The sequence below is a fragment of the Gobius niger genome, assembly GCF_951799975.1.
Source record: "Gobius niger genome assembly, chromosome: 6".
NCBI lineage: Eukaryota > Metazoa > Chordata > Actinopteri > Gobiiformes > Gobiidae > Gobius > Gobius niger.
Window position 1 is genome coordinate 15,873,593 of NC_136857.1, and position 20,253 is coordinate 15,893,845.

Consider the following 20,253-nt stretch of genomic DNA (forward strand, 5'->3'; position numbering starts at 1 on the left):
ATTATGGCAAATGCATTTTCTTCAAAGCAATGGTGAAAGTGTTGAATGCAAGATTGCACAGTCGAAGCAATGGTGACTGTGAAGTAACTCCTTTGGTCTATCTATATTTATCCACTGCATTTGTAAGTGTGGCGCGTCCATTTGATGCTCTGCGTCCCTGTATATACATGAGCTTGCTCCAGTCTGTGCCTATGCATGTCTTATGTATGTATGCGTGCTGGAGTATATGTGTATAAAGAAGGGGAGAGACTGTAAATAAATCCGTTTGGGGATCGGGAGGGGGGAGGGTGGGGGGGTGCGAAGATGAAATATCGTCCATGCGATGTGGAGCAATGTGAAAAACTCGGCAACGCCTGGGAATAACAAATCTCCCGTTGTCGCCTTTCCGCAAAATAAATACACTGGCTGGTACAAGTCATCCATCTGCACTATGAGCCGCAACACAGACGCCCCCAATACCTCACCAACACACACCCACACATGCAACACTACGGCCTGTTCATATTTATTTGTTTGTCTGGTGGATTAAATGACACCAGAAGATTGGAAAGTCGTGCATTTTTTTGTGAATGAACGTCGATTTTTCTTAAAAGGTGTACGTCATCACGGGTAGGTGGGATGGAGGGTGAAAGTGAAGGGTACGTGGGCATTTTAACCAATGATGGATCGCAAAGGATTAAATAATTAAATTACACACTTGACAATTTAAAAGAATAGCCACACACAAAGCGAGGCGTGGTGAGGCAATAACGGGAGGAAGATGAAAGATCCCGCCTGGGGCCATGCATCAAAAAGAGATCTGAAATGGAACAAACAGAGAGAATGTACTGGTTCTAAGCATGACTTAATGAAGTACGTTTTGTTATTCAATGAATTAAGTGTAGCAATAAAGTACATGCAGTGATATACGTTTTACTTAGTTTATTTTTATCAGAAAAGATTGTTCAGAAATTTGTGAGGAACAAGTGCAGTATTTTCAGAGTAGATATTTAAGGGGTTAAAGAAAATTCAAAGGCACTGGCAAGTTTAACCCACGAGCCAAAGGTTTCCAACCTGTTTCACCCCATTAACTTTTACATAACAAAAAATGTCAGTCTTTCCCTTTGAAGACACCTGTGTGGAGACACTTTACTATCCCTAAATGTTTGCAGATTGTGTTAAACAGAGAAAGAAATGCCTGTAAAGTGGGAGTCCTCTTCAAGTTGGGAATGAGCAACTAGTTGCTCCTGAGCTGTTGTTGGAGATACCTGCCCTATAGGCAATATTTGTGTACTGGTATTACTCAAACTGTATTTATTTGTCTACAGAAAATCATAACATTCAAAATGTTGAACTATATACAGTATAATAAAATGCTGTGCAAGCTCACAGCTTTCCTCCATTCTGTTATCTTGGCCTGAGGGCTCTGCATGGGAGCATTTTGGTGTCACTGTTACTACAACTAAAAACAACAGGACAATATAGAAGCAGTCATAGCAATAAAAGCATGACATATTGGCCATTTCCCTTTTTCCTTTTTTCCAATTAAGCTCTATTCTTTTGGCTTAATTAGGTCAGAGTAGGCAGTGTGTTTGTGTGCGCAGGTCACTCTGTCCCTCCCCGGGATAAATATTAGTCCTCGTTGTTTGCAAATAGGTGATGTATGGCGGCCATATCTCTGGGTGATGAATGTTTTTTAGAAATTTCCTCTCCTTTATCAATTGACTAACAAAGCCATGTATCACTGCCAGTCGGCCCCACTCCCCACATAAATTAAACACGCCGCTCTCTCCTCTGTACGGCTTCACTTCTACCACATCTGTGCCTCAGTGCACACCAAACCACTTTCATTAATGCCCCTTTAAGATTTAGCTCTTTTTGTCAGTTTTGTAGAGTTTCAAATATTTCCAGATACATACAGGGAAACCAAGTACTGCTACTACAAACGTATGCGGTTCAGCGATTAGACCTGCAATACTGTATGACTGTGTTGTGACTCAGATCATGATTTCAGAGCATGATTTTAGTTTAATGGTGGAAACCCAAGTGCTATAAGGAAAAAAAGAAACTCACCACGACACGAGAATAAAACTCCATGCAGAAAGGTCCCACCCAGTAATCAAACCCAGAACATTCTTGCTGTGAGGCGCGAGACACGCCACTTGTATTTGTTTCTGGCTTTGCTTTCAGCGTCTCATTTGATGCGCTTCAAAGAAATACACAAGATGTATCAATAAAAAATACGCCTGGCCATTATTTCATCACTGTTGCTTAATTATTTCTTTATCATCTTGTCTTTACCCATTTCACATCTACACACAAGGCCAATTATGCCTGAGTGCCATATTGCAAACTCCTTATCATTAGCGTCTCATCGCGGCTAACGACCAAGCTACGCGTAAACACAGGCATTGCACAGAGTCATTGCACAGAGTCATCTCAATCAGGCTGCTGTTTAAATGTGGGCAATGTCATTAAGCACAGCTGCAGCGGGGCAGGATATGGGACTTGCCTTTAGCTCCACAGGGGGGGTAACTGTCTTGGGATTATTCCCTTTAAATCTACAATGATCAGGAATCAAGAGATTAGCGCAGAAAATCGAGACGCAGTAAATTATTTGCAAGCCGGTGTTGGGGTGCATGATGAAGTTATTTGGATTCCTCCCGTAACTCAGTTTGTCTCTGTTGTCTGTTTATACAATTAGCCCCTTTTTTCATCAGCTCTCATAAGAGACTGTGATTTTGAACAGTGAACAAACAGGTGTGTAATGATTTGTAGAGGATAGAAAAGGGGGCTCGGGTAATATTTTTTTTAATCTCATGTGTTTTACTAATGTCAGGTGAAAATGAGATGCAACTGTTGCAACCTCTTAACCCCCACCTGAACCAAGCACATTTTCCCCAGTTTGATATTGCTCAAAATTTAAAAGCTTCTTGAAAAAAAAGAGTCTAAATAGCGACAAAAACGAGACAAAAAACAAACAAAATGACAACGCAAAAAAAGAGCAACAAAAGAAACAGCAAAAAAGCGATGAGCATGTGACAAAAAGCCACTAAAGAGCGACAAAAAGCTCCCCAAAGTCATGTCATGTGACTCACACACGAAAATGCAACAATACAGCCGCAATAAAGCCACAGAAGGGCAAACAAAAAAAGAGACAATAATGCGATGAAAATGTGACAAAAAAGCTATAAAATTGGAATAGAAAAGCAATTTATTTATTAGTTTATTTGACAGGGACAGTACACATTAAGGAACATTTCTGGAAATGCGTCAGTATTAGCTGCAACGCTAGTTTTCAACTGTCGCAAGGTGTATAATGCTAACAACAATTACAAAACATAAAACAATTCAAAAGTCGAGGCTACATACTTACATAACAAATGTTGATACAATTCATACATTGATCACATCTGAATATTCGTTCGGTGAGGTGCACAATAGAATGGAGATTTTGGTGCAAGGGCAGGTTATACAGTTGAAACATAGGACAACATTAGGATAAATATGAACAGTTACTATTTATAAAGCAACACCTGTGCAGAGGATCCTGACACAGACCTGCACCAGGAGATCTGTATAGGGTCTAATGAGCACATCGTTGATTGGATTTCAACCAGTTTTTTTAATTGAGTCCTAAATGTGTTAAACGTGAGGCATTCTCTTGTAGTGAGAGGGATGCAGATGTTACTGCCCTAACTGAAAGAACAGTCTGGCCACTGAAGACACTTCACAGTCTCCTCTAACCATAGATCGAGTGGCTCTGCCAGAAGAGGATTTAAATGTTTTGAATGCCCTTAATGGCGGTGGTGCAAGTCCATTGTGTATTTTGTAAACCATACAAACAAATTTAAAAGATTTAAAAATGTCAAAGTTCAGAAGGTTGTACGTCTCAAGAATGCGACAGTGGTGGTATGAAAAAGGTTTTCTGGAAAAATGTTTTAAAGCTTTTTTATATATAAGGATACTATTTGTGTAAAAGTGACCAGTTTATAAAACAATATTCGATGTGCGAGAACACCATAGCATGCAGAAACATCCCGGCTGCCTGAAGTGTCATCGATGAGCGAATATATGATATATGAAAACTGAATTTAATTAGTTTTACAAATTTGAAAAAGTGACGACAACAGGGCAACCGCGTGAGGGCAAAGGTCTGTTTAGATTAGTTTTGTAGGTTTTAGCTTTCAAATAGGGCGTTGCTCTGACCAATTGGCTCAGGTCCGGAAACTTTAAATAAAGTTCTTCTTTAAAATTTGGGTAAAGTTCAACTGGAGAAAATGCACTTGGTTAAGGCGGGAGGCATGACGTTAGCTGAACTCTTTATATCCAAAAACACAGACATTTTGAATGTTTTTGTACATTGGCCATATCCTCAGCCAGTGTCTCGGTTGGTGTGTCTAGTAGATGTAGTTGTAGATGCGCAGAATCAACAACCCAATGTCGATTTGTCTTGTGTCCTGTGACCTGTGCCTGCAGTCCGAGGCCTACACAGGTTCTGCTTGTTATATCATCATCTCCTCTGCTGTAAAGGACCCAACAGACCTCACCAGTAACCCCTTCATGTTTCTCTCAGATCGACAGGCCAGAGCGGTTTGGACAGGTCACAGCTCTCCTTACAAATGCCTTAACAATTGGAGGTAAATACATCGGAGACAGCCCATTTGTTTTGGACTGGCTGTGATGCATGCTTTTGCAGCAAGCAGCACATTTTTACCACGCAGCCCAAAGCAGCCGTGAGTAATGGACTGCTCCGGCCTGTCCACTCAGACTGCTATTTTTATTATTGTCTCCCTTATAGTTTTCATTTTTCATATGTGGGGCGGTGGTGTTCAAGTAGGCTCTGTTCATAAAAGAGGTGGGAAACGATGTCCACGCATCCCCTTCATACTCACTTCATCATTATCCATCACCCAGCGTTTTTTTTAAGGCCGACTGACAGAGTTTGTTTGATGCCAGGAAGAGACAAATAGGAGTTTATCAAAAACTGGGACAATAATTCAGGTTGGACAGCTCCATAAACTTTAGTTTGTCAATGTGTGTCAATGCCGGGATGCCCTCTCTATTCCCACTGGACAAGGTGAATTTGCTGTTGGTTATTTGTTGGTAGAACTTTGGAATCAAGCAATAGGACATTTGTTGTCTTACGTGAAATCCGTGAGAAGTAGGGCAAGGAAAAGAAATCTGAGCAATTGTATTGAATTTGGAAGTTGTTGTAATATAAGAACACAATAATTGACACAAATGTAAGTGTGTAACAGGCAAAAAGTGTTTATTGTTTGGAGAAGTACACTGTAAAACCTGACTAGCTATGATAACTCAAATAAAGTGGGGAAACCCGCTGCACCATAAGACTGTGGTATATGAGCCTAAACCAATCAAGTTCACTTGGACTCAAATCATTTAGTAAACAATGGCATTAAAAGTATTGGTTAATGAACCCAAATGATGGGAGATGGTAATACTCAAACTGTTGCTTCTCATCTTTCAGGCTTGTATGAGGAGTACACGTCCAACACTTATTGGGTGATGTAGTTGTCGATTTCCGAAGTATGAAGCACTAGTCCCATGAGCTAGCTGCTAGACGATAGTTGAGTTGGTCTTTCAATCACCCGTACAACATAGGATATTGCCTTGCCCGAGGTTTCAAGATGCTTCATTTTTATATTCATTTTGTTGTTATCTTATGGTCACTTTTCTTGCTCCTAACCTTTCTTATGAAACCTTTCTTATGAAAGGTTAGGTAAGGTTTGTATGTACGGAATCACTTAAAACCACACTGACGATGATGTACAAAGTAACTAAAATTATCTTCTCTGCTGGGCCTGTGGGAGAGTCCTGCTGCTTTGCATTGAGGCACATGTATGGGCAGCTTATAATGGCTGCTCTTAATTCCTGCGACAGTTTTACAGAGCTGAGTTATGGAGGCTGAGCCGCTCGTTAGGCTTCACACTGGGCTATATACCAACATATATTCTACCTCCTGCTATCCCCACCCATGCCTGCGACATAAAAAATACCATACAGTAAAGTCATAGCAAATGTCCATATGACCCATCAGGCGGCTCCTTTCACTATATTGTGCGTTTTGTTTCTATTTAACATGAGACCAAAGGGGAGAGTAGACTTTGATATGTGCATGGTCATCAGGTTATTAGGGGGATTAAGTTGGTTTGTACTATGCCTGCTATTGGCACTGTGGACAAACATTACCATACGCAGGTAACATGATTCAATTGCTAACCAGCCAATTACTTTGAGTGTATTTATTTATCTTAATGACCACTTTGTTATAGCTTTCCCTTCTCGAGTACAATTTTAGATGCTCTGCCCAATTCAGCTCCCGTGCCGGGCTCCTCTTATATAATGGGGGCTATTTGTTCACACCGGTCACCTGATATAAGATTTATTTTTGCTCTGTTCCATTTCTTATCTCCACTATTGCATCTACAGGGCCAACACCTTACAACCCCCCCTCCCCTGCAAACCCTGTACCAATGGTTGCGTGGTACAGCGTTTGGTGATCCATCTCTGTCAGTGGCCTAAAATGATAATGCCAATTAAAGGCGAGGAGTAATTGCCCTCTTCTGCCACTGAACCCCTATAGACCCTCAAGAGGAGCAAATATGAATGAGACCCGGGGATGTCCCTTGAGGGGCACCCCCCCCCACCCACCCCCTTGCGCTGCACCGGGCTGAGGACAGGTGGGGAGGGAGAGGTGGAGGAGGGGTGATTTGTAACTTTTAACCTCCACTGATCACCAATGGCCTTGACAAGCAAAGAGCACATATAGGAAGAGATATCTCCCGCACACACATACATGGCAGTAGTGGTTGTTGTTCAAGGTTGCTGTCAGAGGACTTATGACCCCGCAGACTCTCAGGGAGGGGAGCCTAATGGGAAGTGAAAGGACCATCCAGCGCGGGACGGTACGATCACTGATCAGAGGTGACACGGCGGCACTCTGGGGTCAGCCCGGCAGCCAGTATTACCACATGGCCACCTCACAAATCCACTTTTAGGGGTTACTGTCCTGCTCCTAATAACGCTCACAACACATGGTTTGGGTTTCAGCGCATACCCAATCATGTTTGGCACTCCACATGTCCCCTTTGCAGTCCAACACTAAAGGGGTAAAGGAGACTGTTTACAAGTGAGTGTACACACTGTTTGTGAAGGGGCAATTTCCCACACCAGTTAGGGATGAGGGTATAGGGATTTAACTCCTGTTTGGCTAGTCAAGCTTTGAATAAAAGCAGTTACATTGAAGTTCTACTACCTTGACTTAAAGAGACTCTTACCAGGGAAAGTATATCATGTATTTCAGGCTGATGTACAGCAGATGTCGAACCCTCAAATTAACACAAAGAGTGACACAACCCTACGTCGTTCAAGGGAATAGTGTCCATGGAGCTGGGTTTGGTTTAAGTTATACTTTAATAATCTCTGTAGAGAAATTAGTTCTCTGCATTTGACCCATCCTCAATGTCGCTGGGCAACCTGTAGGAGCAGGGGACCCATCTCCTTGATGTGGAGTCAGGCTCCAGGTGGGAATCGAACCCGGGACCTTCGAACTGTGAGGCATGAGCACTAACCACTGAGCCACCGTGCTGCGCAACACATCCCTTCTATCCTTGTGGCTAACAACTGCAAGCTGTTGTTTGCCCGAGAATCCTGCAACACTTTCCTGGGCCATGATGAACACACAGGTGCGAGCTTCCAGGCAGCTAGCTCAGGAGGTGGACCCGATAAATAGGGAGTGCCCTCAAATATTGAAAAAGAAACCTCGCTGGAGCTCTGTAATTTGCTTATATGTGCTTTGAGAAAATTGATTCAGTCTTCCCTGGTCGTGTTATACATACAGTACGTCTTGACTGACTTTTGGTCTCCACAATATAATCATTTGAAATCTTTCCTTTGCGATGACAATCAAGATTTTACGCCCCCTTTGCATTTGTCTCAATTATCCTTTTCAGCATGCTTTTTGGAACACTACCCCTTTGCTTGGTGCTCAATAAAACTAGATTAAACATCCCCAAGGCCCACCTTTTGGCCTTGACCCACCACTTGGGAAGCACTGGATTTGAACCGTGGCATGAAAAGGCAGGAAACAGCTGCTTGTCAGAGGTGATGCCCTGCCGTTCTGCCTTTAGCTTTTGCATCAACACGGCTCCTATGACAGCCCATGCATCACCGCGTGCTTATGGCAGTGTGCGACTCTATTATTACTGTTCACTGTGAGGAGTGTGGGTGGACGGCTGGACCAAGTGTGTAGGTGGGTGTTAAATGGGGTGTCGTTAAAACCATCACTGGTGTGACCTGTGCCATACGCCGGGGCGCAGAGTAACAACGGGGAACTTGACACTGGCCTGGGTTCTTTTAGCGGAGATTTGTATGAAAGTGGCCAGAGGATTTTGACTTGTTGTATGGACCACATGCTCTATTTTGACTATCCACAAAAAAACAATTCATTCTCTCCTCCACAACATCTTATGACAAGTCCAAGTCTAGTGTAATGAAATGGAACATATTTCCATAATAGAAAGGTAGGAACATAGCCTGTAGTGAAAATAGATTATATTGTTCGAGTTATTTCATATTGCAGGGTCTTATTGGTTGGTGACATAAGATGCCTTTGGAATAGCTTCCTCATCTGTCACTTTGTCCAAAGGCAGCTGTGACAATAGATATGACCTGATTATGGTTTATGAGTATGATGTAGAAGAATCAACATTTAAAGTTAACTTGTCACTTTATTGTTTCCGTAGAGATAATCTCCTCTACATTGGACCAATCCTTCAACGCCCATGGGTCGACACAGTTAGTTTTGATCAAGACTTACTAAAGAATTAAGTCTACTGTTTTTCTTTTAGGTTGATGGGGGAAATAGGAGTGCCAGGAGAAAACCCAGCCAGACAACAGTAGAACATCGTAACTCTTCAAAAAAAGAAGCCAGGCCATCAAGTATCAAACCCGGAAGCTTCTTGCTGTGAGGTGAGAGCCCTAATCCTTCAGCCGCCATGCCACTAGGAGTGTGACAATATATCGATTTTCCAATATATCGTGATAGTTTGCAGGACGATACGATGCAAATGCTTTTTATTCTGATCGATACTTTGGATGACATCATGCTAATATTAATGAGGCTCCACTGTTTTCACAGTCAATAGAGGCCAATAATGATTCAGAATTCAGTCAGGACAGTAGAGGCCAGCACTACAATTTTAAACACTCAATATAAACACTAAATCTATTACTTTTAATCTTATTTATAATTACAAAAAAATGGGGTTGATTTATTCCTTTTGAAATAGGACTGTTTATAGTTTATTTAAATGTAAATGAAGCCACTGACAGATCTATAGACCCATCTTCAGTGTGTAAGTCAGGGATCATTTATTTACACAGAAAATGCACATGGAAAGAAATGTAAATGTATGTGTAGTATGTTAAAATAAATGTTAAAAGTGATGTATCATAGGTTTTTTTGTGTGCAATATATCGATTATCACAGTATCGGTGTATCGTGAGATTATCGTTATCATGAGCAATGTATAACGTATCGTATCGTGAGGTACCCAGAGGTTCCCACCCCTATATGCCACGACTATCTTTTAATTAATAAAGCTTTAGAAATGATAGAGATTGTGTTTTATTGATATATTTCACTCAGCTGCTGTAGCGGTATTTGTGAAGCACCAACACTGTACTTTGGAGCACTGACATAAGGCAGTAGACATCAGGTGAGGCCCTCCACCAGAGACCATCCGATCTGCATGGCAAGAGTAATGATCACTGCATCCTCAACGTGACAATAATCTCCTCTAACTTCATCAACACAATTTATGCCAGCCGGCCACCAAATGCCTTCAATATGCCGCGCATTATGATTCAGCTAAAGTCATACTTGCGCAAACAATAATAAAACATGCAATTGATTCTGGCACCGTAGCCGGCCTGTGTGGTGTTAGCCGCACATGGCTGGATGCTAACATTGACTTATTACAAGGGAGCGTGCCGCCAAATCCATAATTAGACTCCTTTTGTTGCCCCCGTTGTTGTTGAAAATGTAATTATGAAAGATGAAACACAGCCTTCAATGAGATGGCCGTAAAATAGCATAATTAATATGGGCTTTTGTGAGAACAATCCCCCGCTTTACGTGCAGCAGCCCCGCGTCGGCCGTGAAATTAATTAAGTGTGCCAGGATTTATGGCCTGTGCTCAGAAATGAAGAGAATTAATCGCGGCCTGAAGATGGATGGTTGCTGGAAAATGATGATGCCCCGGACCATGTGGGGGGAGAGGTGTAACTGCTTTAGGGGGCGCTGTTGGAGGCACATACAAGCTTCTGACACGATTACACACCTCCACACAACAGCTGGAACCGACTTTTGGATAAGCCCGGAGTTATGAGGTTTCCAGGCCCTCGCTACACCTGAATATGAACCCAGCTTTAGGATTTGGTGTGAGTTCAGGTTTGAGTTTGGTGGAAATAGCTGGGAGCGATAGACGAGTTTGAAAAGTTACTTTAAGCTTTTGAGCTGAGTATGTCACAATATACACAGTCTTTGCTAAAACATACTGAACACAATTACATTTAAGATTTTGCTAAAGATTGTACCCATTCTTAGCCTTTCTTTAGTTTGGCCATTTTTAAAGTTTCACTTCCTTATTGGACACCGACAGGAAGTGACATAGATGAAGGCAAACAATTTATAACTGTTGCCGTGCCAATCATGTTAAGTCAATGGGAAATTAGTGAAACTGCTATATGGGACTTTACCTCTATCTTTGCCACTTCCTGATTATGAATTGAACTAAGCATTAAAGGTGCATTATGCAACATTTTCTGCGAGAAATAGAAAAGTTTATATTTTTGTGTATTTGATCTTGTAGTGACCCAGCTGCTGTTTGAGTGGTCAGCATGGGGCTTTTTCCTTTTGATCACAATGTTTTACAACGCTCCAGGATCAATTGTTTTGTAGGTTTTCTGGTGAGAGGGTCCATCAGCAGTGAGAGCCTACCAGACATCGAATCCTGGAGCGTCCTAGAGGCCACCGTGATCGAAAGTATAGGCACCATGCTGACCATTGATACAGCCGCTTGGTCACTACAAGGTCAAATACACAAAAATATCAACTTTTTTTCCCCACACAAAAAAACGGCATAATGCACCTTTAAAACCGTCATATGCACTTTGTGTTTAAATGTTCCCTCTGCGTTTACCAAAGCAAATAATCTGCTTCTGCTTAATGTCTCCATTTATCCACGCTTTGAGATAGCAGTATATAGCTACTAGTTACTCTATAATATGCACATTCATTTCACATTGCCATAAGGATAAACCACATTGACACACATTATTACTCCCACCACTGCTTACTATTGTGCCATAATGACAAGAAGCATGATGTTTGGTGGCAATCAGAGAAAGCATGTGAACAATAAAAGTGATGCGCATGAATATGACGGCCCCAGTGTAAACAAAGCAAATGCTTCAGGCGGTGTGCGTTAACAGACCGAGACGCGCAGGAAGATTATTGCGAGTATATGGCCAGGTTGGGATTGAATAATTTAACAAGTTATCCATTTTGCAGGGACTTTTCCACTTAATGTAAGACAGAAAAAGGTGAAAGGTGCCCTTCACTCTGTCATACCCAATAAAGAATGATAGAGTTCATCGTTGGTGATAAGGATTGCTTTTAAATCAGACGGGAGAGTGGGAGAGAGAAAATAGCATCAAGATGGCTCCACAACTTCCTACCTCACATTTCTGCTCGCTCAGCTCTTCTTGTAAATCAGCTTTGATACGATAACTTTCAGATATTTTGTGAAAGCCGTCAGTGGCTCATAACGTTATAACTTGAATTGGTTATCATGCTGTTACTTGATTGAATACTTGTTAAACACAGTACCTTAAAAACATTTGATAAGTATGGACCACAGCAGAAACAAGAGCTATATTATGCTCAAAAAATCATGTCAAACATGCCTTTTTTCTGATGTATTTTAACATATTCATGCACGCTCCTCTATTATGAACAAGAGGTCAAATTGGAGAACTGGAGTTAAGGTATTTGGCTCTAAGGTGCTACGTTGACATTGAAATATATCTAATTAAGTTGGTCATCTGTGTTAAAGTTTGCTGTTGAAGTGAGGTGTGTAAGAAGCTTCAAAATGGCCCCACAATTTCCCTTTTCTTCCTGCTTGCTCAGCTGTTATATCTCAAACAGGGGAGTTGAAAAGAAACACCAAATCACATATTTCATTAAATGGCAAACAATATTACACCGTGGTTGTTAACAGTGACCTCATGTGTTGTCCTGAACTCTCCACACATCCTCCCACATTTCCCCCCTCTCTCGCTCTCTCTCTCTTTGTGGATCGGCAGGGCTTGTGTTGGAGCGCTGTAATAATGGAGAGCTAATTACCCACCTCCCTTGTCTCTGGACAGCGCCACAATGTCTGCCTTATAGGCCCGTGTGTGCGCGCGTGTGTGGGATGGTTCAACGCCAGTAATTAGCCTGATCCGCACCACATAGCCATGGCCGACAAGATAAATGAAGCCTGGGTGGGCGTCTGTTGTTGGACACTTGATTGGGCAGGTACGGGGGGGAGTGCCGGGCGGTCTCCAGAGCATGTCCGCGCTGATAATTATGTGTGTGTGTCCGCGGAGAAAGGAGGCCTAAATTGCTGTCTCTTGTCTCATTGTCAGGGTGATTATGAAATATTGTTTAATTTACTGGCGAGTGGAGTCGAGTGTGATTTTGATGAATCGGAGCTTTTATTTCTTCATTCCCTTTATTGTCTGGTGGTTAGGTGTCATGTGTTTTGTGTTTTGTGCACCGGAGTGTGTTGGAGGGTTGAGAGCCAGGCGAGTGCCCATGCGAATAAGACAATATTCAGGATGGGAGACAAATGTGGGATTGGAAACATTAAGTGGACAGTTTTTATGAAAACTTAATTGAAAAATAATGAAATTGACAACGACAAGAATACATCGAGTTTCCATCTTTTCACCATCTGGCCTGAAACATTCTATTCAATGCAGGAAAGAGCACAAGATTATTCTGGAAGAGAATGTGAAAAGACGTTTCAGATTTTTAGAATTTTATCCCACCATTGAGTCTTTTAAAAGGCCTTAAATTAGTGCATGTGATGTGACAGGTTTTAAAGGAATAGGCCACCGTTTTTACATACTGAGATATGTTCTTACCTAATCTTAGACAAGTTAATATATACCCTTCTGGTCTTTGTACGTGCGCTCTGTCATGCAAATGGAGCACATACGCAGCCTCTCCCACATGTCATATAGCTCCAAAAAAGCTCACGATAGAAGCTACCAAGCTCTTCCAAGTGTTCCCTATTTAAATAAAGTTACGTGAAGTGTTTTCATGCGAAGTATATTTACACAGAAATGTAACATGTCGATTTTCTAAGCAGATAAAAAGGGGTACTATATTGTGAGGCGTAATGATATGAGGAGCACAACGTCCGCGCAGTAACTCCTAAAGACTTCCCCCCGCTCACTTCCGTCAATAACCTTTAGGAGTTACTGCACGGACGTTTTGCTCCTCGTATCATTGCGCCTCACAATATAGTACCCCTTTTTATCTGCTTATAAAATCGACATGCTATATTTCTGTGTAAATATACTGCGCTAGAAAACACTTCACGTAACTTTATTTAAATAGGAAACACGTGGAAGAGCTTGGTAGCTTCTATCGTGAGCTTTTTTGGAGCTATATGACATGTGGGAGAGGCTGCGTATGTGCTCCGTTTGCGTGACAGAGCGCACGGACAAAGACCAGACGGGGATATATTAACTCGGCTGAGGTTAGGTAAGAACATATCTCAGTATGTAAAAACGGTGGCCTATTCCTTTAATGCTTTTGAAAATATGACTGATTTAGAAGGATAACATCAGTTGCAAGTTCATCACTTGCATAATTATATATTTTATTTCAGTGAAGCAGAAATTAAATCAAGAAATGTTGTGCAGAAAAGTTATTAACATTTCTAAGCTGCCGACAGGAAGTGACATAGATAAAGGTAAAGTTCTATAGCAGTTTTACTCATATTTTCCCATTGACATAACATGGCACGGCAATAGTTTAAAATTGTTTACCTTCATATGTCACTTCCTGTCAGTGTCCAATAAGGAAGTGAAACTATAAACATCACAAAAATGGTCAAACTAAAGAAAGCTTGTTTGGTTTTTTAGCAAAATCTTAAAGCCACACTGCGTAGGATTTTCCCCAATAAACAAAAGTGAAATACAAGCATTTATTTTATGACAGATATTTTCATGATTGGAAAATAAATGAACAAACAAACATGTGCCTTTGCTGTGAGCGGCTCAGCTCTAAGACATGACTGTAACTTTACCGGGAGTGGGTACGTCTCCTGCTCGTCTCCATGGAGATATGACTAAAGTCAGCAGAATTTGAGATCTAAATAGGCTTGGTTCTTATCCAAATTCATTTTTTGATTACCCACTGCAAACATAGCAATTTCTGTGTTGAGCTCAGTAGGAGCATGTTTTGTACTGATGGCAACAGTATAGTCCAAAATGTTACGCAGTGTGCCTTTAAATATAATTGTGTCTATTGTGTCATATGCACTTTAACTTTTTGGTTATGTGCTTGGTGGTTGAAGCTCTGAAAAGCACAGGAGTTGTGTTGGTCTGCCCGGGGAAACTGCTACTAAAACATTTGCTCGAAGAATTCATTATGAAACATAATCTAATTGGGAGTAAAAAGGTGCTATAAAACTGATGAATCATCTCAATGTCAGGACCGTCTGTCAGATTAGCCGACCACAATTAGCATTTTCAAGCAAACGCGGATGAAACGCATTTACAAACAGATTTTGGGACCACGGCATTTGCAGATGAGAGGCAAGGAGAGGGAAGCCTCGGCCCGCTGTAATTGATTATACCACTATCGACAGGGACCCAGAAAAACAGGCACTCACTTTCCTCGTGATTGAATTAAACTCTTTTTATGGGCCAAATCGATGGGGCAGAGATGATAGCGCGGGGCGGCCCGTTATGATATGTAGAGGTGTCTTTGGGCCCCCTCCCCGTCTGACGCGCTCACGTGCACTCATCCTCAGACAGGTGAGAGGTGCCAGCTTCGCGTTGTAATTCAGGCAAATCAATGCTTTTAAACCATTTAGCCATGCGCGGTGATGAAGCACAGAGAGAATAGGTGCGCGAAGCAATATACGTCTGTGGGCCGTATCAATCATAATTACAGGGACAGTGCCGAGAGTGGACAGAGGCGATGATTGGACTCCAGTCTTCCATTCACTGTTTTATAGCCTGATCAAAGATGAATAGTAAAAGGAGGAGGAGGGTGTAGCGGACAGCAGCAATGAAGCGAGACAGAGCATGCATTAACAATAGTACAGGAGAAGAAAAGGTCTTATCCACTTTTGTATATGCCATATTGAGTTAAATGAAGTCTGAGTACCGGGCCAGCTTTCATGTCCTATTAATCCAACTGTTAGTCTCCAGTCTGCACCACTTTGATCGAAACTTTGTAGACAGTGTTCTGACGCAAAACTAAAGCTCGCCATTTTATTATTGACCCGACAAGAGTTTAAAAATGTATTTACTAACATTTGCAGTTTATGTAGTTAATCAATTGTATGAATAGATCTGTGATGATCTTTAGATATATTTGCAGAGGTGGATGGAGCAGAAGTAGAGTAATGCTACTTGAAAATAACTTGAGCCGGAGCTTGAGCCAAAGTTGTGACCCAAATAATCCCTCTTGGTGAAAGTACTTGAGTACTGAGTAACTGTGTGAGCTCAAAAGTGACATAATTTGACAGACAAAATGTAAAATAACGCGAAAGTACGATATATCTATAAGAAAATGAATTTCAGTTTAAATGAATACACATTTGATGTTTTTGTGTGCCAAAATTAACTTTAGTTACTATCAAATTCACTCCAGTGTGTGTTACTTCAGGATGATGATATTACTCAAGTAAAAATACACTACTTGATAAAACTACCCCCAAAATACAGTGGCAGTTTTTACACATCATACATGAGCTACCTTGGTGAGTTCATGAGTTATGATGAATAAATGTTCATGAATTAATATAGTTAAGTGTAATGAGCGTCTTTGAGTGTCTTGAAAAGCGCTATACAAATAAAATGTATCATTATTATTATTATTATTAGTATTATTAGTATTATTAGTATTTATTAACTCATTCAAGAGTAATTAATCATGATCATGATGAATTCTTTGTGCTGAAGAAAATGACGTGGATAAGGACCAACCTTTGTATAAACCTGAAAAATTAAGCCTGTCATTAGTTCATTGTGGCTTCATTGTGAATGTGCCTCTGAAACTAAAGCGTTACAGCTATTTTTGTAAGAGCCATAACAAACATCAAAGCCTAATTATTTTGCTTATTCTTTTGCTGGCGATTTGTATGACTACACTCAATGCAGTCCTAGAAGTTTATCTGTATTATTAATTTGTACTGCCTTATATACCAGGGCTAAGCTGTTAAAAGAAGTTTAGAAAGGCTTAATATTACAGAACATTATTCTTTTCAAGGAGTATTCTCACACAAGTCAGTTTCAGAATGTTCAGTAAAATATGCTGCATATAGTTATAGTTACTCACCTTTGAAGCATCATATTTGTTTCATTTGTAATTCTGTTTCTGCTGTTTGTGATTTAGCACTTTCGATGCGGAAAAAACTATAAGCGTTAAACTTGTTGCTTTAGTTTGAGTGCTCTCTTAAAACATAGCTTCATTTTTTTTTTAAGTTATCAGAGCTGCAACGCATTTATGTTTAAGGGGCACACTCAAAAAAGGCAAGGCAAGTTTATTTGTAGAGCACAATTCATACACAAGGCAATTCAAAGTGCTTCACAGTTGCATAAATACAAGAAAACAAATAGAATCAATAAAAACATCAACATAAAATTAATCAATTACAGTTAAAGGCGAGAGTGCAGATAAAATACTTTCAGTTATATGCATCGGTAAAAAGAACTGTTTTCAGCCGGGGATTTGAACATTGTCAGAGTCGAGGCCTGTCTCACATCCTCGTGAAGACTGTTCCAGATTTTAGTTGCATGAAACTGAAACGCAGCCTGATGTAAGTTTATACAAAGGTTAGTCCTTCCACTTGTTTTTTTCTTCCGCACAAACAAAATTCATCGTGATCATGAATAATAGCTCATGATCATGAATGAGTTCATTGCCTTAATTGACTGTGTTAATTCATGAGTATTGAAACAATATCAGTTCATGATGCATTAATGCACAAATGATGCATTTATTTACTATTACTTGTTTGCACATTTACCTTGTTCTTCTTTGCACATCTCCAGAGTATTTGAGTGTTCTTGAGAGCTGATGAATCAAGTGAATTTCTCCAATGTGAGATCCATAAAGTCTTATCTTATCTTTAGTTTAAATGTAATGTTATCCTCTAACACACATCATTAGATAAACTCATGCAGATAGCGTATTTGTGAACTGCTTAGTACCAAAGCCTCAAACTAAAAAGATGAAGAAAACCACTGCAAAACATTCTCTCTCATCCAAATGAGTGTGCCTTGTTGTGCCTTGAGCGTTATTGTTGTGAAGAGAAGTTGAGAAGTTGAGAAGTTGTGAACAAAGTGATGTCAGAATATCCCCAAACCACACCTCTCTATTGACCTGACATCATCCCACAGGCCTGATCAATATAGGCCTATCTAAACTGTAATTAGCACAGGCATACCTCACTCATTTTCATAGACTGCACTAGTTAGCAGCGGGGCAGTATGACCTCATGTAGCCGCAAGCACACCCCAGGTCCACCGCTCCACGGGCCTGCATCCCGCCTTAGCCAATCAACACGGCTGTCTACGGGGCCAAACCAATTAAAGAGTCTAATGAGCGTCTTATGTAACACTAACATGGCCATTAAATAGGTTTTAAATAGGGGACGGGGTATCGAGTGCAGGGCTGTGGCTTATGGTGTCATGACTTATTAGTATTCAAGCAGCTTTGGTTTCCATTAATTGTGTTCGCTCGTGCCTCAGGTGTCTCCATGGATTGGGCCCAGTCGAGCAGGTTTGAGGGTCTCAAGCAAAATCCTTCAGTGATCGTTTTCTGTGCAAAAGAAAACGTGAAATAATTGCGTTGTTATTACAGATTTGAAAAGCATCTGACACATAAATAGTGTCGTAACTTTTATTTTTCCATCTCACTCTGGCGCTGTAAGGAGAGAGGAGGATTTAAACGGCCGACTTTGCGGAAGTGCCCTGTTAACCTTTTAACCCCCACCTGAACCGACCACATTTTCTCCAGTTTGGCATCCCAAATCTAAAAGGTTGTTGATAAAAGTGTCAAAATGGACAAGTGACAAAAAAGCCCCACAAAAGAGTGACAAAAAAAGGCTATGAACAAGTGACAAATATGCCCAACAAAAAAGTGACAAAAACGCCAAAAAAAGTGACAAAAATGCAAGAAAAGAGCGACAAAAACATGACAAAAAACAGATGAAGAAGTAAAAAAAAAACACGGCAACAATGTGAAGAAAAAGACCAGTTTAGATACATTTTGTAGCTTTAATTCACATAAGGCATTACATGGACCTAAAAGGCTTCTAAGCTCCAGTCAAGCAGCTTTTAGATTTGGGTACAACCGGGGGGGTCAGAGGTTAAATAGCAGTAAAGAACCAACAGGAACAGCAGCAGTAGTAGTAATAACATTGATACTTCACTGTTGCCACTCACCCGGTGGTGGTATGCTACTATCGTAACCACAGCTGCCCTGGGGTAGACTAACTGAAAGCGAGGCTGCCAGTCTGCGCCATCGGCCCCCTTTGGACCACCCTTCAACCACTCCCTCACACAAAACATTCCCACAGGCGGCAGGCGGATTCAAACATCAATACTACGAACTTTCCCTGTCGATACTTTGAAATCAGCGTAGCACTTGTCCCGCCTCTGGGGCTGTTTTCACCGATGCCTCAGGTGCGTCCATATATCTTCAGTTTGCTGATTCACATGACTCCGTGAAACAGCCCCTTCATCAACGAGCGCCGTTGCCGCTCATAAAGACAACTTTGATTTCATTTGCGATACGAACAAATAAATAAACACATGTGTGAGAGCGTTTGAGAAAACAGTGAGTTGACAGAATTACTCAGGCACTCAGTTTAATACCAGCCCATAATACGGCTAAGGGAACAGGCCCACGGCGCTGCTCGCTTTTATTAGTCATTCACCGGGATTATGGACACATTGCTTCCATTACCTAAGAGAGCAGAGGAGCTGTCCCCCTGGGTATAGCCACGCACGCATTAACATACTCTCCACGGCTTAAACAGATTTGAGCAGACGACCGTGCACACTCTGTCATTAAGACAAACATAAGCCTCTGTGAGAATGAACCCATTTTGCCAGCACCATAACACAATCAATACGCCATGGGAATAAGAGGCAGCTAAATAGATCCATAATAAAGTTGGGAGAAGACATTTGAGCCGATGGATGACCTTTTGGAGCTTGTTGCTTTGTCTGCAAGGCCAAGTAACCAGATAGTAAGCAATATATTTCATTTCCAAGGCATTTAAACAAGTTGCATTTACAACAATTGGATGTAATAAATTTATATGCGGGCAGGATCCTATAACTGGATTATTCCATATTTTAAAAGTAATAACTTGAAGAACATTTACACATGAACCTTATAATTGTTTAGGGATTGGGTTTCCAAAATATATGAAACTATCATAATGTGCTTTTAACCTTACCACCCACCTTAACCGAGCACATTTTCTCCAGCTTAGCTTTATCCAAATCTAAAAGCTTCTTGGCTGCAGCACACAGTCTATAGGCCAGAGCAACGCCTCATTTGAAAGCTAAGAGCTATAAAACTGATTGTATCGCGTTTTTTTTTGTTGCCATTTTTTAAATTGTGCTATTGTTACTTTTCCGGCATGTTTTTGTCGCTCTTTTGTTTGGTTTTAATCCTTGTTTTTGTTGCTATTTTGACACTTTTTTCAACTCGGTTCAGGGGCGGGGGGTTAAAGCAGTATTAAGTAATTTGTTAACCTTAATAAATACTTTTCGTAGTCCCTCTGGGGGAAACACAAGTGTTGATGGGATGATTGGGGGGTCTTTCATCTCCACCTGGTGTCTCTGTCCAGAAAACCACACTTGCAACTTCGCTGCCTCCGTGTCGGAGCCACCAATACACACTAATGGAGTCACGAAGAAGAAGCTAGCAGACTAACAGGC

The 20,253-nt window shown here is 41.0% G+C and overlaps 1 long non-coding RNA gene across 1 annotated transcript in view; it reads left to right on the forward strand.

The window, feature by feature from the left end:
- The window catches only part of LOC306964506, a 40,044-nt gene that overhangs the window by 5,677 nt on the left and 14,114 nt on the right, over positions 1-20,253 (forward strand). Inside the window, exon 3 of the long non-coding RNA XR_013792973.1 lies at positions 8,853-8,973. This is a non-coding gene — a long non-coding RNA (uncharacterized lncRNA). The remainder of the gene's footprint in view (positions 1-8,852; positions 8,974-20,253) is intronic.